Here is a 25,929-nt window from a genome sequence, read left to right as displayed (position 1 = left end):
TAATAGCCAAAAAATGGAAATTTCCAAAGTCCTAATAAAGAACAAAAGGGATAAATCATGGTATCATCATGTGCATATCATGATTGATTCAGTTCAGTTCAGTTCAGTTTGATTGATTACTGTTTAATAGTACCAATTAAACTAGACAAACTATTGATGTAAACATTTATGAACAACATATGCTAATAAAAAGGCATAAAAGAGAACCTGTCTGACTTCATTCATCTAAAGTTAAAGAGGAGGAAAATCTAATATGTGATGGTAGAAATAAAAATAGTGGCTACTAGCTACCTTTGGGGAGGCCAACAATGGGGACAGGGAACGGGACATTTCTAGGATGCCAGTAATATAATATTCGGTGTGTGTGTGTTTATGTGTATATTTTTTTAATTTCAGTAATTTTGTGGGTGTATTTACCTCTGAAACTTATCAAACTGTGACTTTATTATTTCTGTACTTTTCTCTAGTCATGTTTTATAATGCAAAAAAATGCAATCTAACAAAAAACCCTGATCATTGTAATACTGACAGGCTATACAATGAGAGAAACTATGACAGAAATACAGAATACTTGGAAAAGCAAATAAACAATTATAGTGTACTGCTTTTTGGCTATAACTCAACATTATAACAAATTAATTTATCACGTTAAATTACATATCCGAGAGAGCTGAATACTTGTTGGGTGCTTCCCAGATATATTTGAGATTAACCAATTTAGGGAATAATAAGATATATAGAGGAAATAGAATTATTTTAATAACTGTAAACATATTGTGCTGTGTCTCTCAGTCATATCTGACTGCGACCCCATGGACTGCAGCCCATCAGGCTCCTTTGTCCATGGGGATTCTCCAGGTAAGAATACTGGAGTGGGTTGCTATGCCCTTCTCCAGGGGAATCTTCCCAACCCAGGGATCAAATCCAGGTCTCCCTCATTGCAGGTGGATTCTTTACCATCTAAACCACCAAGGATTAGTTTGTAAAAATTAGTTTATAATTTGTTATATGTTGTCCTATATGTATAACTATGGCATATTGGTGTACGATAAACTTAGATATGATAAAAGGATCTTTGTAAATATTGTGATGTTCTATAGTCTAATAATGGTAAGATCAAGATTTCCTGAATATTGGAAGAACTAAATATTTAAAATTCCTCAAATTAGACTATAGCTACATTGAATTATCTTTAGATAACAGCACATAATATTTGATAATTCAAGGAAATTTCTTTTTACCATTTCCACTTACAAATATTCAAGTGCTACATAGATAAACAGTAATATTAGATATTTCATGCATGCAGTATCGATGAACCCACTTACTCAGACAGAAAAGAATCTGCCTGCAATGCAGAAGACACAGGTTTGGTCCCTTGGTCAGGAAGATCCCCTGGAGAAGGAAATGGCAGCCCAGGCAGGATATTCTTGCCTGGAAAATCCCATGGACACAGGAGCCTGGCCAGCTAAGGTTCATAGGTTCATAAAGAGTTGGACATGACTGAGCGACTAAGCGCATACACTTCTATGAACCCACTTACTCTGTAAAGGTCTTGGGAAGTAAGGGGTGACAGCACTTAGAATGATTTTTCTAACTCTGCTGTGTTCTGTGTTGTGAAGCTACAAAGCAAGCATAAACAATGTTTTCACTGAATTCTAAAACCAGACTTCCTTACAATTTTCCTTCTCAATCAGGCTTAAGAAACCATCCATTCAAATGTCCAGAGATTGTTTTTGTAACTTAAATATCTTCCCAATATTTATGAAATGAGCTTAAGTTACATAAACTCAGTGCATAAATTAATTTGTGATTTATGTGAAGTACAAAATAGCAAGTGTTTTTTAAATTAGGCCACTAGTCTCCAATGTAAGCATATTAAAATGCTGAAAAACATCCATTTTATTCAGCATAATGAAAACAACATTGTTACTATATTTTGTATACAATTTGTGTAACTCAAAACTAATTTTTTAGGGATGCTGTATGAAAGTAAGCTTTTAAAGTAAGGGATGCCAGTAAGCTTTTATTTTTTGTATATATTGCAATTAAGCATGGCCAAAATTATCCAATTTACTCAAAGTAGATCAGAAGTTACTGTAGCAAGGTATAAGCATATATTTAGTAGAAGAAGTTATCTGGTGGCTTTGTTTATATTTTTTTTTAATGAATAGGTATTACTATCTACCAGAAACACAGTAGTTAATCTCTTTTCTATTAAAACATTCTGAACAAAGGATAAAGGGACTTAGCATTTATGAAGTGTTTTACATTTATCAGGCACAAAGATATACTTCATATAAATAAATTTGTTTATTCTGTATAACAATCTTACAATGAGAAACATGTTTAGAAGGGAAAAAAGTTACAATCAGAACATCATGCAGCTGGGAACTGGTAAAGCTGAGGTGTTAAGTCATTCTCTCTGTCTGACTACAAATTTCTCATCTTTTCTATAATATGCATGCTAATTTCCCACACTACTAATCTAAAACTCATTCATATTAAAATATTGACATAAGGTTCAACTTTATGTCTGGCCTAAGACAGATATTTAGATGAACAGACCAGAAATGAGAGTTCAGAAATAGATTCACATATATGAACAACAGATTAAAAAAAAAAAAAGATGGCAACTCAAGTAGAAAGGATTGTCTGTACAGCAAATGATGCTGGGGAAAAAAAAGATATCCATAAGCAATAAGATTATTCTTTAATGCCATAAAATTATACTAAAATTGATCAGAGATCTGATTTAAGACCTAAAATTATAAAACTTCAAAAAGAAAATGTAGAAAAACTCTTTGGGATTGTGTATTTTGGAGAAAATTTCTTAGACTATAAATGTAGAAATTATGAAACATAAAAATGGTAAATCAAACTCACCAAAAAAAAAAAAAAGTTTCTTTCTTAAAAGACAATGTTAAGAAAATGAAAACCACAAGTTGGGTAAAAATATTTGTAAAACATGCATAAGTTAAATTACTCTTTCCAGGTATATTAAAAAGTATCAAAACACTAATAGTGGATAAATCACCATATATTTATACATATATGTAATGTATATGAAATGTAATGTATGAAAAATGTGATTGATATATATACCACACATGAGCATATGGGTTTCCCAGGTGGCTCTAGTAGTAAAGAAGCCACCTGTCAACCTGTCAATGCAGGAGATGTAAGAGGCTTGTGTTCAACCCTGCATTGGGAAGATCCCTTGGAAGAAGCCATGGCAACCCATTCTAGTGTTCTTGTCTGGAGAATCCCATGAACAGAGGAGCCTTTCAGGCTACAGTCCATGGAGTCCCAAAGAGTCAGACACAACTCAAGTGACTTAACAAGCACACACACACCTACTGTTAGTGACTACAGTATGAAACCACAGAACAAACCAAATAAAAAAGCTTGACAAGGCCAAGAATCAGCCATGGGTTGGAGACTTGAACACTTACACATCTCTTATTTTTTCTAATTGAATAAATTTGACAGGTAACATTTGTTTATGTTTAATATTATACAGTGTGTTATTTATATATTGCAATAAGATTTTTGATATGGTAATAATGATCACATTACATAATTATAAGGTAGTGATCAATGCAAAGAAATAGAGAAAAACAATAGCATGGGAAAAACTAAAGATCTCTTCAAGAAAATCAGAGATGCCTAGGGAACATTTCATGCAAAGATGGGCTCAATAAAGAACAGAAATGGTAGGGACCTAACAGAAGAAGAAGATATTAAGAAGAGGTAGCAAGAATACACAGAAGAACTGTACAAAAAAGATCTTCACAACACAGATAATCACAATGGTGTGATCACTCACACTCACCTAGAGCCGGATATCCTGGAATGTGAAGACAGGTGGGCCTTAGAAAGCATCACTAGGAACAAAGCTAGTGGAGGTGATGGAATTCCAGGTGAGCTATTTCAAATCCTAAAAGATGATGCTGTAAAGGGCTGTACTCAATATGCCAGCAAATATGGAAAACTCAGCAATGGCCGCAGGACTGGAAAAGGTCAGTTTTCATTCCAATCCCAAAGAAAGGCAATGCCAAAGAATACTCTAACTACCACACAATTGCACTCATCTCTGCTGCTGCTGCTGCTGCTAAGTCACTTCAGTTGTGTCCGATTCTGTGCGACCCCTGAGATGGCAGCCCACCAGGCTCCCCATCCCTGGGATTCTCCAGGCAAGAACACTGAAGTGGGTTGCCATTTCCTTCTCCAATGCAAGGAAGTGAAAAGTGAAAGTGAAGTCGCTCAGTCGTGTCCAACTCTGAGCGACCCCATAGACTGCAGCCTACCAGGCTCTTTTGTCCATGGGATTTTCCAGGCAAGAGTACTGGAGTGGGGTGCCATTGCCTTCTCCATGCACTCATCTCACACGCTAGTAAAGTGATGCTTAAAATTGTCTAAGCCAGGCTTCAGCAATACATGAACCTTGAACTTCCAGATCTTCAAGCTGGTTTTAGAAAAGGCAGAGGAACGAGAGATCAAATTGCCAACATCCACTGGATCATCGAAAAAGCAAGAGAGTTCCAGAAAAACATCTATTTCTGCTTTATTGACTATGGCAAAGCCTTTGACTGTGTGGATCACAACACACTGTGGAAAATTCTGAAAGAGATGGGAATACCAGACCATCTGACCTGCCTCTTGAGAAACCTGTATACAGGTCAGGAAGCAACAGTTAGAACTGGACATGGAACAACAGACTGGTTCCAAATAGGAAAAGGAGTACGTCAAGGCTGTATATTGTCACCTTGCTTATTTAACTTATATGCAGAGTACATCATGAGAAACGCTGGGCTGGAAGAAGCAAAAGCTGGAATCAAAATTGCCAGAAGATATTTGGCAAAACTAATGCAATTATGTAAAGTTTAAAAATAAAATAAAATTAAAAAAAAATTGCCAGGAGAAATATCAATAACCTCAGATATACAGATGATATCACCCTTATGGCAGAAAGTGGAGAAGATCCAAAGAGCCTTTTGATAAAAGTGAAAGAGGAGAGTGAGAAAGTTGGCTTAAAGCTCAACATTCAGAAAACTAAGATCATGGCATCCAGTCCCATCACTTCATGGCAAATAGATGGGGAAAAAGTGGAAACAGTGTCAGACTTTATTTTTCTGGGCTCCAATATCACTGCAGATGGTGATTGCAGCCATGAAATTAAAAGATGCTTACTCCTTGGAAGGCTAGTATGACCAACCTAGGCAGCATATTAAAAAAGCAGAGACATTACTTTGCCAACAAAGGTCAATCTAGTCAAGACCATGGTTTTTCCAGTGGTCAAGTATGGATGTGAGAGTTGGACTATTAAGAAAGCTGAGTGCCGAAGAATTGATGCTTTTGAACTGTGGTGCTAGAGAAGACTCTTGAGAGTCCCTTGGACTACAAGGACATCCAACCAGTCCATTCTAAAGGAGATCAGTCCTGGGTGTTCATTGGAAGGACTGATGTTGAAGCTGAAACTCTAATACTTTGGCCACCTGATGTGAAGAGCTGACTTTGCAAAGACCCTGATGCTGGGAAAGATTGAGGGCAGGAAGAGAAGGGACGACAGAGGATGAGATGGTTTGATAGCATCACCGATTCAAAGGACATGGGTTTGGGTGGACTCTGGGAGTTGGTGATGGACAGGGAGGCCTGCAGTTCATGGGATCACAAAGAGTTGGACACGACTGAGCGACTGAACTGAACTGATTACTGTTTATACTCAAGATACTGTGCATTAGGTCTCTCTTTATTTTTTAGTGTTCATTTCTATACATTTCTAACTAGAATTCAAAATAGTATAGCCACTTTGGAGACCAGTGTGATACCTTGTTTCAAAGGTAAAACTATTTCCACCCAGTTATCTCAAAGTCCTTTTAATAGAAAGAAAACATGACCATAGAAACTGTGTGCTTTATTGTGCATAGCAACAGTGTTTGTAATAATCAAAAACTGGGATCAGCCAAGTGACCATCAACTTACGAACATAAAATTGAATTTAATGGATCATAACTTGACAATAAAAAAGAACAAACTACTTATATATATATATATATATATATGATTTATATGATATATTATATATCAACCTTGAACTAATTTCAGATGTTGAACATATGAAATTACATACTTTATAATTCCATTTTATGATTTGTTTAAATGATAAAACAATAGTGAAATAAAGTAGAACTGTAGTTTTCATGAGCTAAAAATGCGAAGAGAAAACTGTAAATGAGCATGAGCAAAGTTCATTGGGTAAAAAAAAAATGTTCTATATCATTAATGTTATGGTGTTTATAGAACTGTATTCATTTGTCAAAACTCATTGATTTATACACTTGAATGTGGCAAATTTTACTATATATAAAATTATGCCTCCATATTCCTGATTCAAACAAACTGGGTGAGGATGATTATTGTTCATCACTAATTAAAAAGTGTTATCAGAAGTTGGTTAAGATAAGTTCAACTTGTTACAGAAGCTTAAAGTTTTTGGAAGATCCAAGTCCTTGAGACAAGGAACAAAACCTCAAAATCTCTGCTCTTATATGAATCACTGACCAACATGTTAATTGTTTTTGTATATAAACTCTCTACATATAGAGAAAGTTAGAAAAATACAAACTATTTAAAGTATAAAGAGTGATTTTAAAAATATTTGTCTAATTTGATGCCTAAATAAATTATGTTCATAAATTGGAGACAGGGAAATTACTAACCTATGAATCTGTTACTATAAAGTTTCTTCAATAACAAAAGAAAAACTTCTAAATTTTCAGAGGATATCACTACAGCTTGAACTACTTCCTATAATTTTTTAAATCATGTATCCCTACTCTATCCTAATGAGTAATGACTATATAACTTCAATTACACTTCTGTCAGGAAGAAAGGATATTATGAAAGGATTTGCTGTGACAATGCAATTAAAATACTGATACTCACAAGATACTTATGAATGTTGCCATGACATAGGAAAGTGAAAAATGTCCAGAAAACGAAAGAGTCAAGTGAAAAGAAAGGAGAAACAGAAATATAGAAAGAAGAAGAAGAAGGGGAAAGAGGAGGAGTGCAGTGGAGTGTAGGAGGGAGATGAAGAGCAGCAGAAATACTAAATCAAAATGCAAATGGAATGAGCAATAAACACCCATTTGAGCACTGAACCCTAGTACAAGTGCTAAAACCCGTAACTAGCGATTCAGAGTTTATATGCTGAAGAGTGGCCTGGAACTGGCATTCCATATATAACTGGGAATCAAAAGCAACACACATACCTAAGGACAGTAGCAAGGACCGGAGAAGCAAGGGTGTTCATTCCTCCCTTGCACTTATTGAGCTCACTCATTTGGCCTCTGCAAAAACTGGACAGCTTTAATGAATGGCAGTCAATTATCAAAACAGGTGGTGGCTCCAATTACAGCTGCTATTCCAGATTTTGTCTCTTCTATGGAGCAAATCAACATAGCCCTAGCACATGGTATGCAGCTAATGAGCTGGCCATGGTTTTGTCTCTATGTTATTTAGCATAGACCACTAGAAGCAGTTTGAGTGGACAGCAGGAACATATCACTGTCTTTTGCAGGGCCAAGTCATTCTTTCTCTGTCACTATTCAGACTGGAGTGAGTGCGACTGCTTAACTATCTCATAGGACATCTTGGCTTCATGGATGGCCTCATGCTAAATGAATCTGTAGAGAACGAAGCAGCGAAAAGCCTTTATGTACCACCTGCATGACAGAAAATATATCTCACCAAATTGAGAATTTCTTCTCAGTAGAGTTCTAGGGATCCAATGGGATAAGTTGTAATAATGACCAGGATGAATGAGTTGTCTTCCATGAAGTGAGTGGTAGTAGAGCCATCAAGCTGTATAAGAACACTTTCTGACGGAAGAGTAATTATGCTTCATATATGTGTGACTGAGTTTGAATAGATATCAAGGTTCAAAGCAAGTTCCCTAAACTTAATTTAGATTCTCATGCCACCCACATTTGCTACATTGTCACTTCTTCCTTTATACTTGTATAATGCTAAGAATATTTAGGCTATATTCCACTAAAAATAACAAAGCCCAGTGGTTTATGATAATTAAGGTAAATACCATAAAATGAGAGGTACAAATATGACCAAGATACCATGTTTCAAACTAGAAGTAAAGGATTTAAATTCACCATCTTAGAAGCAGATTTTTATACTGAATATAAATGCATAAACCCAGCTAAATTCTTTTTAAATATTATATACTATGCAGGTCAAGAAGGAACAGTTAGAACTGGACATGGAAAAATGGACTAGTTCCAAACTGGGAAAGGAATATGACAAGGCTATATATTGTCACCCTGCTTAATTAACTTCTATGCAGAGTACATCATGCAAAATGCTGGGTTGGATGAAGTACAAGTTGTAATCAAGGTTACCAGGAGAAATATCAACAATCTCAGATATGCAGATGACACCACCCTTATGGCATAAAGTGAAGAGAAACTGAAGAGCCTACTGATGAAAATGAAAGAGGAGAGTGAAAAAGCTGGCTTAAAATTCAACATTCAGAAATCTAAGATCATGGCATTTGAGCCCATCACTTCATAGCAAATAGATAGGGAAACAATGGGAACAGTGAGAGACTATTTCCTTGAACTCCAGAATAACTGCAGATGGTGACTGCAGCCATGAAATTAGAAAGCACTTGCTCCTTGGAAGAAAAACTATGACCAACCTAGATAGCATATTAAAAAGAAAAGACATTACTTTGCCAACAAAGGTCCATTTAGTCAAAAGCTATGGTTTTTCCAGTAGTCATATATAGATGTGAAGTGAAGTGAAGTCGCTCAGTTGTGCCTGACTCTTTGTGACTCCGTGGACTGTAGCCTGCCAGGCTCCTCTGTCCATGGGATTCTCCAGGCAAGAATACTGGAGTGGGTTGCCATTTCCTTCTCCAGGGGATCTTCCCGACCCAGGGATCAAACCTGGGTCTCCTGCATTGGAGGCAGACGCTTTAACCTCTGAGCCACCAGGGAAGCCCAATGGATGTGAAAGTTGGACCATAAAGAAAGCTAAGCACTGAAGAACTGACACTTTTGAACTGTGGTATTGGAGAAGACACTTGAGAGTCCATCAGACTGCAAAGAGATCAAAGCAGTCAATCCTAAAGGAGATCAGTCCTAAATATTCATTGGAAGGACTGATGCTAAAGCCAAAACTCCAATACTTTGGCCACCTGATGTGAAGAACTGACTCATTGGAAAAGACCCTGATGGTGGGAAAGATTGAAAGCTGGAGGAGAAGGGGAAGACAGAAAATGAGATGGTTGGATGGCATCACTAATTGGATGAACATGAGTTTGAGCAAGTTCCCAGAGTTGATGGACAAGGAAGCCTGGGGTGCTACACTTCATGGGGTCACAAAGAGTCAGACATGCCTGAGCAACTTAACTGAACTGATAATCATGAAAACATGGAAAATTTAAAAAGAAATTAAAATAAATTTTATAATCATGAATATATATACCACAGGCTACTAATGATTAGTTCTATTAATATCAGATTAAATATATGATTTTTAAGTGTCATTAAAGAAGAAGGGAGCCAGTATACAGTGACAAAAGTTTTCCAGAAAATTTTAAGCACTCTAAACTGTTATTTTCTAATAGTACAACCTAAAAATAAATTGACTTCCCTGGTGGTTCAGATGGTAAAGAATCTGCCTGCAATGCAGGAGACCTGGGCTCGATCCCTGGGTAGGGAAATTATTTGGGGCTTTGCTAGTGGCTCAGACAGTAAAGAATCTGCCTGCAGTACCAGAGAACCAGGTTTGAACTGTGGGTCAGGAAGACACTGTGAAGAAAGGAATGACAACCCACTTCAGTATTCTTGCCTTGAGAATCCCATGGACAAAGGAGACTGGCGGGCTACAGTCCTTGAGGTCGCAAAAAGTTGGACACAACTGAGTGAATTTCACTTCACTTCAAAAATATTATGTAGCATTTTATGAAAATGAAAGAGCTAATTGACAATTTCTAATCATATTTTCAGATTACAACCTACCTTTCCACTTAATGTAACTAATATAAGCTTTCTTAATTGAGGCAAGGGTTTTTCTCTCTTCTTACACCAGATCCTCATTTGTCTTAGTCTATTCAGGCTGCTCTAACCAAATACCACTGACTAAGTAGTTTATGAACAGGAGAAATTTATTTCTCACATTTCTTTAGACTAAATCCAAGCACAAGAGGCCAGCATGTAAGTTCTGATGAAGGTTTACTTTCTCTTTCCTGTGTCTTCAGGTTATGAAATGGATGATGGATCTCTGTGGAGTTTCCTTTATAATAACATTGATCTCACAACATGCACACACTGCTGTAATTAAAATGAATAATCAAGGACCTACTGTATAGCACAGGGAACTCTGCTCAATGTTATGTGGCAGCCTGGATTGGAGGGGAGTTGGGAGAGAATGGCTACAGTATATGTAAGGCTGAGCCCCTTTGCTGTCCGCCTGAAATTATCACAACATTGTTAATTGACTATATTCCTATAAAATAAAAAGTTTAAAGAAAAGAGCTTTGATATCATTTGTGCTGACTCCTCACTCATGACCTAATCACCTCCCAAAGCCCCCACCCAACTGGTACCTTATCTTTGAAGATTAGGATTTCAGTGTATGAATTTGGGAAGGACACATTCTGCATATAGCATCATTTAATACAAGAAGGACCTCAATAAATATCAGCTGATTAAATAAATTATTGATAGACCTAACACACAAGATATAAAAGTATGAAATATATCAAATACATTTAGTTTACTGGATATATAGGGATCCTTGCACCCCATAATAAAACAGTAAATAACCTATACTAATAAAATAGAATATTTACAATGGTTTTCCATTAAACTATCTTTGAAAGAGATTTTCTAAATTTGCATCATACAGATCCCATGCATTAAAAACTATTAATTTAGAAGTAAATGATAAAAGATACATTTAAAAATAAGGGAAAGAAACAACGTTATAAATGAAAGAAAATTAGAAAAATAAATAATATAAAAGACCCAAATTAATACACTAGAAAAAGATGACATTGATATAGATTATCAGCAGAAACAGCCGTTGTCTCTTTGAGAATGCTAAAAAATGAGAAAATAAGACAGGTTTAAATACAAATGATTAGAAATGAAAAATTAAATAGAAAAATAAATGACCCAATCAAAAAATGGGAAGATCTAAATAGACATTTCTCCAAAGAAGACATATAGATGGACATGAAAAGATGCTCAACATCACTTTATCAGAGAAATGACTATGAGGTTCAGAAGATCAAAAGTCTACAAATAATAAATGCTTTGAAACACAATGCAAACTAGTTATGGAGAACAAGATTCCTTAAAAAACTGGAAATAGAACTGCCTTATGATCCAGCAAATTAGAAATCGCAATGGAGTATTACTCAGCCATTAAAAAGAATACATTTGAATCAGTTCACTAGAAAGAAGGAATACAGACACGATAATGTATCACCAATGGACTCCATTGAAACATGTCTGATGCCAAAATAAAACGACCACACATGTATAGAGAGTAAGTGGCACTGATTTAAGGAAATATAATTTTCAAAAAATAGAATAAAATCCCAAGAATGTTATGGATACACATTTGAAAATTTCAAAGAAATAGAAAAGTTCTAAAAAACTATGATTTACTTAGACTTACTTGAGAAGAGTCCTGGGTGTTCATTGGAAGGACTGATACTAAAGCCGAAACTCCAATACTTTGGCCACCTCATGCGAAGAGTTGATTCATTGGAAAAGACCCTGATGCTGGGAGAGATCTGAGAAGGCAATGGCACCCAACTCCAGTACTCTTGCCTGGAAAATCCCATGGATGGAGGAGCCTGGTGGGCTGCAGTCCATGCGGTCGCTAAGAGTTGGACACGACTGAGCGACGTCACTTTCACTTCTCACTTTCATGCATTGGAGAAGGAAATGACAACCCACTCCAGTGTTCTTGGCTGGAGAATCCCAGGGACGGGGGAGCCTTGTGGGCTACCATCTATGGGGTCGCACAGAGTCGGACACGACTGAAGAGACTTAGCAGAAGCAGCTGGGAGGGATTGGGGGCAGAAGGAGAAGGGGATGACGGAGGATGAGATGGTTGGATGGCATCACTGACTCAATGGACATGAGTTCAAGTGAACTCCGGGAGTTAGTGATGGACAGGGAGGCCTGGCGTGCTGTGATTCATGGGGTCGCAAAGAGTCAGATACGACTGAGTGACTGAACTGAACTGAACTTGAGAAGAAATTAATATCAGAATGATCTCAGTTCTTTTCAAAAAATGTACCAATAATTAAAAGCTGCACTCTTAAGCAAAAATACATCCAAACTTTTTAAAATAGAATTTTATTAAAATTTCAAGAAATGTATCATTCCAAGATCTGTGCAAAATTCCAGGAAAACAGAAAGAAGGAAGACACACCCAGGTTTTAAATATAAGGCCACTACGACATACTTGCTTCCCTGGTGGTTCTGAAAGTAAAGAGCCTTCAGAGCTGGAGCCCCAGGTGAGATTCCTGGATCAGGAAGATCCCCTGGAGAAGGAAGTGGCAGCCCTCTCCAGTATTCTTGCCTGGAAAATCCTTTGGACAGAGGAGACTGGCGGGCTATAGTCCACAGCTTTGCAAAGAGTTGGACATGACCAAGCAACTAACAACAAAAACATGATATAATTGCAATAATCCTAAACAAAATACTATAATATATCAAGTGTTGAAGATTATGATCAAGTTAAATTCATTCTAAGAACACAGAACTGCTCTAATATTAAAAAATCTGTTAATATAATTCACCATAGACTGAGATGAAAATAATGTGCTAACTAAAACACTGTATTAAAATAGTTAAAGAAAATCAACACATCTTTACTATTAGAAGCAAATATCTTACAAACTAAGACAAGAAAACTTATTAAACCTGATAAGCTGCATTTACAAAGACACCTTAGCTGGCATCATTTACGATGATAAAGTGTTAGAATGGCACCTCTTATAACAAGCAACAAGAAAAAGATATCCACTATCCTATCATACATCATCTGAATATCATATTTTAACTCTTAACTAAGAGATAAAAAAACAAATAGTAGACACAGACTTGAATGGGGATACAAATATTGTCATTATTTTCAAGTACCAATATCTTTCTGGAAAATGATGTTCTAAGTGAAATATGTAATGTTCATGTAAGAAAAATAATTTTAAAATTTTTCAACTTTTTTGCAACTTCTTTTGAATAAAGAGATCATGTTCATGGATAGTTCAGTTTTCCCCTAAGTGATCAAGACTTTTCATAGAATTTGACAATCTATCTCTAAATTACTATGTGTTGCAAAATAACCAACATAGGCAGCAAAATCACAGATTGTACAGAACCAGAAATGTATTATAAAATATAGGAGGACTCTTGTTGGCCACAGGGCTTCCCTGGTGGCTAAGATGATAAAATATCTGCCGGCAATGTAGGATACCTGTGTTTGATCCCTGGGTCAGGATGATCCCCTGGAGAAGGGAATGGCAACCCACTCCAGTATTCTTGCCTGGTGAATCCCCATGGACAGAGGAGACTGGCAGGCTACAGTTCATGGGATTGCAAAGAGTCCGACACTACTGAGCGACTACATTGCTGGCTACATTCCCACTCTGCTTAATGTGATTTTCAAACTCAGGGAAGAAAAGATAAAGGGTAAAAGCCATAATATGAAAGTTGGCTCATGAAACGTAGCTTTCAAAGCAGTGTAAAAGTGAAACTAATCCAATCTGGGATTGACAGCTAACCAAGACATCTTTTGTTCTTTGGCATTTAAAGGATGCTCATCCTTAAAATGCAAGTGTTTCAATGTAATTAACATCAGCATATTATAACTCTTAAGAAACAGAACAGGGCAAATATTTTACTGCCACAATCTGTATTAATGACTATAACCCCTAGATCAAACTTATTGTCAGGTCTGCATTTTTTTTCTAAATTACATTTCTTATTCTAAATAATATCCCATTTACAAAATGGCTTTTCTTGCTTACTACTTATGTAGAATGTATGTTCAATGCAATGTGATAGAAGGAGAAAAATCACATTACCTGTAAATGATCCCCATGCTTAATAAGGAATGTGGGGTTTAAATTATTATTTTACTTTATTTTTCCCACTTTCTGGTTTCAACATCAGGATAGATCAAGCCTTTTTTAAGGAAAAAAAAATTCTAAATAAAAACATGTTCAGGGCTTCTCTGGTGGCTCAATGGTAAAGAACCCACCTGACAATGCAGGAGACATGAGTTTGATCCCTGGTCTGGGAAGATCCTACATACTGCAGAGCATGAAGCCTATGTGCCACAACTACTGAGCATATGTGCTACACTATTGAAGCTGGCATGCCTACAGCCCATTCTCTGTAATAGAGAAGCCACTAAAATGAGAAGTCTGCACACGGCAACTAGAGAGTAGCTCCTGCTCAACCACAACTACAGAAAATCTTGCACAGCAATGAAGACCTAGTACAGCCAAAGGAAATTTAAAAAATAAAACTTAAAAAAAGTTCATAATTTACAGATATATAATAACAACACACAATACACTCAATACCCATGTATTATATACCTAAATATATGTACACATAAAACATCTCTATATTATATGCAAAATTATAGATAATTTTTCAATATATTTCAGATAAAGCTTAGTAGGGTTAAAAATTCAACTTACTTGGGGGATACATATCAACTAGTAAAAATTAAAACTTTCATTTAAAAGGCCCCATTAATTTTCATATTCAAAGTACATTCATGAAAAAGGCTGCCAAGTAAGCTACCTTCTTCCTTGAGATCCTGCCTTCCTTTGTCACGTGATTCATATCATGTCCCTGAACATAAAATAACTCATTTTTTTATATGTAGAAAGGGTATGTTTTCAGAAGACATATTACACACATGTTATGCACAACATGAACAGTATGGAAAGGCAAAATGATAGGATACTGAAAGAGGAACTCCCCAGGTCCATAGGTGGAGATCAGTGGAGAAATAACTCCAGAAAGAATGAAGGGATGGTGCCAGAGCAAAAGCAATACCCAGTAGTGGATGCAACTGGTGATAGAAGCAAGGTCCAAGGATGTAAAGACCAATATTGCATAGGAACCTGGAATGTCAGGTCCATGAATCAAGGCAAATTGGAAGTGGTCAAATAGGAGATGGCAAGAGTGAACATCAACATTCTAGGAATCAGCAAACTAAAATGGACTGGAATGGGTGTATTTAACTCAGATGACCATTCTATCTACTACTGCGGGCAGGAATCCCTTAGAAGAAATGAAGTAGCCATCATGGTCAACAAAAGAGTCCGAAATACAGTACTTGGATACAATCTCAAAAACGACGGAATGATCTCTGTTTCCAAGGCAAACCATTCAATATCACAGCAATCCAAGCCTATGCCCCAACCAGTAATGCTGAAGAAGCTGAAGTTGAATGGTTCTATGAAGACCTACAAGATCTTTTAGAACTAACACCCAAAAAAGATGTCCTTTTCATTATATGGGACTGGAATGCAAAAGTAGGAAGTCAAGAAACACCTGGAGTAACAGGCAAATGTGGCCTTGGAATATGGAATGAAGCAGAGCAAAGACTAATAGAGTTTTGCCAAGAGAATGCACTGATCATAGCAAAAACCCTCTTCCAACAACACAAGAGAAGACTCTACACATGGACATCACCGAATAGTCAACACCGAAATCAGACTGATTATATTCTTTTCAGCCAAAGATGGAGAAGCTCTATATAGTCAGCAAAAACAAGACTGGGAGATGACTGTGGCTCCAATCATGAGCTCCTTATAGCCAACTTCAGACTTAAATTGAAGAAAGTAGGGAAAACTACTAGACCATTTAGGTATGAACTAAATCAAATCCCTTATGATTATACAATGGAAGTGAGAAATAGATTTAAGGGACTAGATCTGATAGATGGAGTGCCTGATGAACTATGGACTGAGGTTCCTGACATTGTACAGGAGACAGGAATCAAGACCATCCCCATGGAAAAGATATGCAAAAAAGCAAAATGGCTGTCTGGGGAGGCCTTACAAATAGGTATGAAAAGAAGAGAAGTGAAAAGCAAAGGAGAAAAGGAAAGATATAAGCATCTGAATGCAGAGTTCCAAAGAATAGCAAGAAGAGATAAGAAAGCCTTCCTCAGCAATCAATGCAAAAAATAGAGGGAAAAAACAGAATGGGGAAGACTGGAGATTGCTTCAAGAATATTAGAGATACCAAGGGAACATCATGCAAAGATGGGCTTAATAAAGGACAGAAATGGTATGGACCTAACAGAAGCAGAAGATATTAAGAAGAGGTGGCAAGAATACACAGAAGAACTGTACAAAAAAGATCTTCATGACCAACATAATCACAATGGTATGCTCACTCACCTAGAGGCAGACATGCTGGAATGTGAAGTCAAGTGAGACTTAGAAAGCATCATTACAAACAAAGGTAGTGGAGGTGATGGAATTCCAGTTGAGCTATTTCAAATCCTGAAAGATGATGCTTTGAATGTGCTGCATTCAATATGCCAGCAAATTTGGAAAACTCAGCAATAGCCACAGGACTGGAAAAGGTCAGTTTTCATTCCAATCCCAAAGAAAGGCAATACCAAAGAATGTTCAAACTACTGCACAATTGCACTCATCTCATACACTAGTAAAGTAATACTCAAAATTCTCCAAGCCAGGCTTCAGCAATATGTGAACTGTGAACTTCCAGATGTTCAAGCTGGCTTTAGAAAAGGCAGAGGAACGAGAGATCAAATTGCCAACATCTGCTGGATCATCGAAAAAGTAAGAGAATTCCAGAAAAACATCTGTTTCTGCTTTATTGACTATGCCAAAGCCTTTGACTGTGTGGATCACAATAAACTGCAGAAAATTCTGAAAGATATGGGAATACCAGACCACCTGACTTGGCTCTTAAGAAACCTATATGCAGGTCAGGAAGCAACAGTTAGAACTGGACATGGAACAAGAGATTGGTTCCAAATAGGAAAAGGAATACGTTATGGCTGTATATTGTCACCCTGCTTATTTAACTTATATGCAGAGTACATCATGAGAAACGCTGGGCTGGAAGAAGCACAAGCTGGAATCAAGATTGCCAGGAGAAATATTAAAAACCTCAGATATGCAGATGACACCACCCTTATGGCAGAAAGTGAAGAGGAACTAAATAGCCTCCTGATGAAAGTGAAAGTGGAGAGTGAAAAAGTTGGCTTAAAGCTCAACATTCAGAAAACGAAGATCTTGGCATCTGATCCCATCACTTCATGGGAAATAGATGGGGAAACAGTGTCAGACTTTATTTTTGGGAGCTTCAAAATCAGTGCAGATGGTGAATGCAGCCATGAAATTAAAAGACGCTTACTCCTTGGAAGGAAAGGTATGACCAACCTAGATAGCATATTAAAAAGCAGAGACATTACTTTGCCAACAAAGATCCATCTAGTCAAGGCTATGGTTTTTCCTGTGGTCATGTATGGATGTGAGAGTTGGACTGTGAAGAAAGCCGAGCGCCAAAGAATTGATGCTTTTGAACTGTGGTGTTGGAGAATACTCCTGAGAGTCTCTTGGACTGCAAGGAGATCCAACCAGTCCCTTTTAAAGGAGGTCAGTCCTGGGTGTTCATTGGAAGGACTGATTGTGAAGATGAAACTCCGGTACTTTGGCCACCTCATGTGAAGAGTTGACTTATTGGAAAAGACTCTGATGCTGGGAGAGATTGGGGGCAGGAGGACAAGGGGATGCCAAAGAATGAGATGGCTGGATGACATCACCAACTCGGTGGACGTGAGTTTGCGTGAACTCCAGGAGTTGGTGATGGACAGGGAGGCCTGGCGTGCTGCGATACATGGGGTCGCAAAGAGTCGGACACGACTGAGTGACTGAACTGAACTGAACTGACGCGCAACATGTTACACAGAACACCTCAAATATTAGATCTTACTTTGATTATTTGTTGTTACACTGTAGTCATTTTTTATGTCCATTAAATGTCTATGTGTGCTTTGTGTGATAGAGAATCAAAAATAGGATGGCCGGCTGTTTTTTTGACACATGGGCATATATGTGAGTATGTATTTCTTTTTTTAATTAATTTATTTTTTTTATTGAAGGATGATTTCCTTATCAACTTTTGTTGTTTTCTGTCAAACCTCAACATGAATCAGCCGTAGGTATACATATATTCCCTCCTTTTTGAACCATCCTCCCATGTGCCTCCCCATCGCACCCCTCTAAGTTGATACAGAGACCCTGTTTGAGTTTCCTGAGCCATACAACAAATTTCTGTTGGCTATCTTTTACATTTGGTAATGTGTTTCCATGTTACTCTTTCAATACATCTCACCCTTTCCTCCTCTCTCCCCATGTCCATAAGTCTATTCTCTATGTCTTTTTCTCCACTGTTGCCCTGTAAATAAAGTCTTCAGTACTATTTTTCTAGATTCTGTATATATGTGTTAGAATACAATATTTGTCTTTCTCTTTCTGACTTACCTCACTCTGCATGATAGGTTCTAGGTTCATCCCGCTCATTAGAACTGACTCAAAGGCATTCCTTTTTATGGCTGAGTAATATTCCATTGTATATATATACCACCACTTCTTTATCCATTCATCTGTCGATGAACATCTAGGTTGCTTCCATGTTCTAGCTATTGTAAATAGTGCTGCAGTGAACAATGGGATACATGTGTGTTTTTCAATTTTTGTTTCCTCAGGGTATATGTCTAAGAGTCATGTTGCTGGGTCATATGGTGGTTTTATTCCTAGTTTTTTTAAGGAATCTCCATACCGTCTTCCTTAGTGGCTGTATCAATTTACATTCCCACCAACAGTGCAAGAGCATTCCCTTTTCTCCACACCCTCTCCAGGATTTATTGTTTGTAGACTTTTTGATGATGACCATTCTGACTGGTGTGAGGTGATATCTCATTGCAGTTTTGATTTTCATGTCTCTAATAATGAGTGATTTTGAACATCTTTTCATGTGTTTGTTAGCCATCTGTATGTCTTCTTTGGAGAAACAGCTGTTTAGTATTTTTTCCCCACTTTTTGATTGGGTTGTTTGTTTTTCTGCTGTTGAGTTGTATGAGCTGCTTGCATATGTTTCTTATCATTAAATAGATAGTAACGTCCCACAATGGGAAAGAAATATTCAAAATCAATTAAGATGACGTTTGAATAGATAATTCTGCTAGATAATCTAAGCCTTATTACATGTTTTTACTAAGTCAGTCATGAGCCAGTTTCAAACTTTTCCCAAGCTAAATGATATGATGATGCAACTATAATGCCATAACTGGTGATATAATGTGTGTCCTTTTACTTGGTGATGGAACCTGAACTGCTCATATAATTAAATAAATCTAGACATAGACCTTATAGCTTTCGCCAAAATCAAATCAATTTGAATTGCAGACGCAAGTGTAAAAACAAACTGTAAAATTTCTAGAGGGCAACATTGGAGAAAATAGTAACTTCAGTTTGGGGAATGACTTTTTCATACAATACTAAAGCACCATTTATAAAAGGAAAACTGATAAGATGTACTTCATTTAAATTTGCAAAAGACACATCTAATAAAAGACTCTAGTGGATAAAACCCATGAAACAAAGGTTCTAGACAGTAACCTACAATAAGGGACTTACTTTATTATGGTATCTATTCAAAAGTAATTCATCTTCTTATTTCACAATATGGGGTGGATCTGAATTTCTGTTTTGCACACTTATTTTTTTTTCACATTCCTCTACCAGATGACCCAGGTCCTCTGACTCTGTAATATCCTCAGAATTTTTTCCTACTGTCACAGGAAAATGTTAGAGAATTAATTCAGCATATGCCCCCCTCATTTTTAATTTTACAGATTGAAATTTTAGTAATTTCTGAAGTTGTATTCCTTATGTTTCTCATTCCAGATAACTGATCTCAGTGACTCTTACAGAATAATATGAGATTATTTATGTGTGGATAAATGGAAGTGTGCTTTCTCCACAATATGGATCTTCAAATCTATTACACATATTATTTACAGTACCAAATCTCTAGAAAAATATTGACAATAAATATCAATCGTCTGGAATTCTTTTCAATATCAAATAGTTGATGCTATATCTAGTATAAAAGAAGGAAAGAATAATTTGTATATATGCAAAAAATTTAAGTGCACTGAGATACTCATTTAACAAATAAAATGCAAAATGATAAATTTGTGTTAGTTTTCTCTGTATTCAATAGGCTTCAACTAGAAATCATGGGCATGAAAAAAACAGGTGAAACAGTTTTAATTAGCTATCTCAGCTGCTGGAGATGATCCTACATTTTCTGATATGCAAAAATTAAATTGCAGTTGTCTCTTTTCAAAACACAAGAAACATAGGGTTTCCAATATTATTGTTCATTATTACCTTTGAGATGATTTAATATATATTTCATTATTAATATCCTTGCTGCTGTTCAATATCTACTAATTTCCTTTTTGTGGATTCATATTTTGGGTGTTAATTTGCTAAGTGGAACTCAGAAGAAGGAACATGGTCAGGTAGGTTCTCTTCTTCTTCTGAATGAAGTTATCATAGTGTTTTAAGTGAACAAATACATGGCATACTTATTGCATGAATATTTAAAATATAATGATCATGTTTCAGTTCAGTTCAGTTCAGTTGCTCAATCTTGTCCGACTCTTTGCAACCCCATGAACCACAGTACGCCAGGCCTCCCTGTCCATCACCGACTCCCAGAGTCCACCCAAACCCATGTCCATCGAGTCAATGATGCCATCCAACCATCTCATCCTCTGTTGTCCCCTTCTCCTCCTGTCCTCAATCTTTCCCAGCATCAGGGTCTTTTCCAATGAGTCAGCTCTTCGCATCAGGTGACCAAAGTATTGGAGTTTCAGCTTCAACATCATTCCTTCCCATGAACACCCAGGACTGATCTCCTTTAGAATGGACTTGTTGGATCTCCTTGCAGTCCAAGGGACTCTCAAGAGTCTTCTCCAACACCACAGTTCAAAGCATCAATGCTTTGGCGCTCAGCTTTCTTTAGAGTCCAAATCTCGCATTCATACATGACCACTGGAAAAACCAAAGCCTTGACTAGATGGACCTTTGTTGGCAAATAATGTCTCTGCTTTTTAATATGCTGCCAAGGTTGGTCATAATTTTCCTCTCAAGGAGTAAGTGTCTTTTAATTTCATTGCTGCAATTGCCATCTGCAGTGATTTTGGAGCCCAGAAAAATAAAGTCAGTCACTGTTTCCCACTATTTCAACATCTATCTGCCATGAAGTAATGGGACCAGATGCCATGATCTTAGGTTTCTGAATGTTGAGCTTTGAGCCAACTTTTTCACTCTCCTTTTTGACTTTCATCAAGAGGCTCTTTAGTTCTTCTTCACTTTCTGGCATAAGGGTGGTGTCATCTGCATATCTGAGGTATTTGATATTTCTCCCAGCAATCTTGATCCCAGATTGTGCTTCCTCCAGCCCAGCATTTCAGATGATGTACTCTGCACATAGGTAAATAAGCAGGGTGACAATATACAGCCTTGACGTACTCCTTTTCCTATTTGGAACCAGTGTGTTGTTCCATGTCCAGTTCTAACTATTGCTTCCTGACCTGCATACAGGTTTCTGAAGAGGCAGGTCAGATGGTCTGGTATGCCCATCTCTTTCAGAATTTTCCACAGTTTATTGTGATCCATATAGTCAAAGGCTTTGGCTTAGTCAATAAAGCAGAAATAAATGTTTTTCTGGAACTCTTGCTTTTTTGATGATCCATCAGATGTTGGCAATTTGATCTCTCGTTCCTCTACCTTTTCTAAAACCAGCTTGAAAATCTGGAAGTTCATGCTTCACGTATTGCTGAAGCCTGGCTTGCAGAATATTGAGCATTACTTTACTAGCATGTGAGATGAGTGCAACTGTGCAGTAGTTTGAGAATTCTTTGGCATTGCCTTTCTCTGAAAACTGATCTTTTCCAGTAAAGCCAAAGAAGCTGAAGTTGAACAGTTCTATGAAGATCTACAAGACCTTCGAGAACTAACACCCAAAAAGATGTCCTTTTCATTATAGGGGACTGGAATACAAAAATAGGAAGTCAAGAAACACCTGGAGTAACAGGCAAATTTGGCCTTGGAGTACAGAATGAAACAGGGCAAAAGCTAATAGAGTCCTGCCAAGAGAACACACTGGTCGTAGCAAACACCCTCTTCCAACAATACAAGAGAAGACTCTACACTTGGACATCACTAGATGGTCGACACTGAAATCAGATTGAGTCTATTCTTTGCAGCCAATGATGGAGAAACTCTTTACAGTCAGTAAAAATAAGACTGGGAGCTGACTGTGACTCAGATCATGAACTCCTTATTGCCAAATTCAGAGTGAAATTTAAGAAAGTGGAGAAAACCACTAGACCATTCAGGTAAGACGTGAATCCCTTATGACTATACAGCAGAAGTGAGAAATAGATTTAAGAGGCTAGATTTGATAGACAGAGTGCCTGATAAAGTATGGATGGAGATTCATGACATTGTACAGGAGACAGGAATCAAGACCATCCCAAGAAAAAGAAAGGCAAAAAAGCAAAATAGCTGTCTGAGGAGGCCTTACAAATAGCTGTGAAAAGATGGGAAGCAAAAAGCAAAGGAGAAAAGGAAAGATATACCGATTTGAATGCAGAGTTCCAAAAAATAGCAAGGAGAGATAAGAAAGCCTTCCTCAGCAATCAATGCAAAGAAATAGAGGAAAACAATAGAATGGGAAAGATTAGAGATATCTTCAAGAAAATTAGAGATACCAAGGGAACATTTCATGCAAAGATGGGCTCAATAAAGGACAGAAATGGTAGGCACCTAACAGAAGAATAAAATATTAAGAAGTGGCAAAAATACACAGAAGAACTGTACAAAAAAGATCTTCATGACCCAGATAATCACGATGGTGTGATCACTCACCTAGAGGCAGACATCCTGGAATGTGAAGACAAGTGGGCCTTAGAAAGCATCACTACGAACAAAGCTAGGGGAGGTGATGGAATTCCAGTTGAGCTTTTTCAAATCCTGAAAGATAATGCTGTGAAAGTGCTGCAGTAAATATGCCAACAAATATGGAAAACTCAGCAGTGGCCACAGGACTGGAAAAGTTTAGTTTTCATTCTAATCCCAAAGAAAGGCAATGTCAAAGAATGATCATGTTTAGGGATAATAGTTGATGACTTTTGCTCCTGTACAAACACAGACACATACACACTGTTCTTTCCCCTAAGTGAAGTAATCTCAAATGACTTTGAAAGAGAACAAATCTTATTTAAAAACTCTGAATTTGAATGTGCTCAAATATTTTCTAAACCATCATTATTAAGCATATACTTTACATGAAGTATAATATGGCCTTTATAATGTAAAGTTGAATAATATATAATCCCAGATATTAAGGCAAAGAAATTCTAGTAGAAAATACAAATATGTTCATTAGCATTTACAATAGATTCTCATGCTGTACTGTTATACTGTTGTTATGTTGTATTAGCCATGGGTGCCTCAAAAGATTGACTGTGCTTGGGCAGTCATTCACCAAAATTTATGTTTGTGCATTTATATAGTGTGGGTGGATCTTCATGAAAATATAATATAATTCCAAGTGAATATATGTGCTAGTGCTAGTCCTAAGTCGCTCCAGTGGTGTCTGACTCTTTGTGATCCTATGAACTGTAGCCTGCCAGGCTCCTCTGTCTATGGGATCCTTCAGGCAAGAAACGAGTGTGTTGCCATTTCCTTCTCCAGGGGATCTTCCCGAAATGGAGACTGAACCTGAATCTCTTACATCTCTTGCATTGGCAGCTGGGTTCTTTACCACTAACCCACCTGGGAAGCCCAAAGAATATATGCTATATACTAATACCTGGGTTCATACTTAAGCACAGCTTTGTCTTAAGTGTAACTCAGGTATGTTTCCAGACAAGAAACTCTGTGTTCTTCAATATTATTACATCGAAATAGAGATAATAATAATTCTTTTATATAAGGAGTTACCATGTATAGACAAGTTCCTGGCACATGTTAAATTTGAGTAAACCTTGACTTCTTTATTATTATTGCTACATTATTGTAATTAAATGCAAAAGGTACCACTTGCTGCAGGCCGCAATTTTATCACTGTCTCAGTAATTTTTTTTCAAACTTTGGAAAGCCTTATATAGGCCATCTTTCTGCTAGTTTTGTTGTATCCAAGTACCCCTTTTCTAGTATATCAGGGATATTAAACTTGTATCTGTTTTAATGTCTTTCATTAAATATTCTCTTTCCTTGAGTTCTTTCTATACTGAACCCAGATGTGCTGTGCATTATACTAGGTTCTAAGAAGACCATGGTAAGCAAAAAGAAAGATACAGTGTCTGTCTACTGATGGAGTTTATCATCTAGTTCAGCTAGTGATATAATTAAGTGTTGAAAGTGAAAGTGTTAGTCACTCAGTTGTGTCCAACTCTTTGAGACCCCATGAACTGTATGTTGCCTGCCAGGCTCCTCTCTCCAGGGAATCCTGCAGACAAAGATACTGGAATGGGTAGCCATTCTCTTCTCCAGGGCATCTTCCCAATCTAGGGATCAAACCCAACTGTCTGAGCCACCAGGGAAGCTCATGATAATATTACAAAGAAATTAGAATAATATTATCAGTCTATCATAGGCAGATGACTTAGTGATTTCAGGGAAAGTTCTGTTAGGAAGCTTTAGATGAGGTCTGTAATACAATTTGCAGTTTATAAAGTAAATGAAAGAGGGAGTAGGAAGAGGCTATGAATTTGTATGAAAGCCATTGTGATTGCAGTGAGCAATCTATGGGGAGCATATATTGAGATGGGGTTGAAGAAACTGACAGTTTTATGTCATGCAGGCCGTTGGAGGTCTTGTTGAGATATTTAAATTTTAGTATTATTGTGTTTTTGTTTATTTATTTATTTACTTATTTTAATTTCTGAGAGTCCTGGGCAATCACTGAAATGGTATGTGTATCTGTGTACACTAATACTAATACATATCTAGGGTGGGATGGATGATAAAGTTAAATTTGAGAAATCAAATTTATACCAAATTTTAATCTCCAAATTTTTCTCGTCGGATTTTTCCAGGAACAAATAATGAACATTCATCTGCTGATATTTCTCTTTGGCATTTTTTACTCCCCTGAGTGACTAGAGTGATTGCAGTTTCTCCATGTTTTGCCTGTGTCCACCTGGAAGATATACCTTCTCATGCTAGGCAGTATTGGCATCTTCAAAAGCACACTGCTTAGTGTTAGCTATCATTTATTCTAGACACCAGTCTCTATTTGACTTTTCACATTTCCTCTCATAATTTGGTTTGGTTCCTGACCCAAGTGGATTGGTCTGATTTTTTTCTATTCATATTTCTTCTTTTAATCAAGCTCTCCCACCACCCACTTAACTTCTTAGATACATTTTAACTTCTTAAAGAACCAATTAAATCTGAACTCAAGTTTTAAGTACATATGTTCCCACTAAAAAGGATTTTTTTCAACATGTATATGAAAACAGACATTTTAACCTACTTTGGTGTATCTTTTTTAATCATTTGAAAGCAGGAACTGGAACAAGAATAACTACTGGGAATTAGCCTAAATTCATGGAAACACTTAATTTTTCAGGATCTGATTTTAACCCTAGGGCAATGCTTTTGACAACATATGGTTTAGATTTGGCATAAGAGTGGAAGCATGCTGAAATCACTGCCTAGAGATTCACAGTCCTTTAATACAGAAGTGTTCCAGTTAGATTTGGTCAGAGATCACAGAAGCACATTTCCAG

General features: G+C 36.9%; 1 non-coding gene across 1 annotated transcript; it reads right to left on the bottom strand.

Moving 5' to 3' along the window:
- Window positions 1–8,948: 8,948 nt before the first annotated feature.
- On the bottom strand, window positions 8,949–9,020 carry TRNAW-CCA (transfer RNA tryptophan (anticodon CCA)). Its single transcript has one exon. It is a non-coding gene; the product is annotated as a tRNA-Trp (tRNA).
- Window positions 9,021–25,929: the final 16,909 nt, after the last annotated feature.

This window comes from Bos javanicus, chromosome 6 (genome assembly GCF_032452875.1).
Source record: "Bos javanicus breed banteng chromosome 6, ARS-OSU_banteng_1.0, whole genome shotgun sequence".
NCBI classification, from domain to species: Eukaryota; Metazoa; Chordata; class Mammalia; order Artiodactyla; family Bovidae; genus Bos; species Bos javanicus.
The sequence above is the reverse complement of the archived record's forward strand: the minus strand, read 5'-3'. Positions and strand labels throughout refer to the sequence as shown.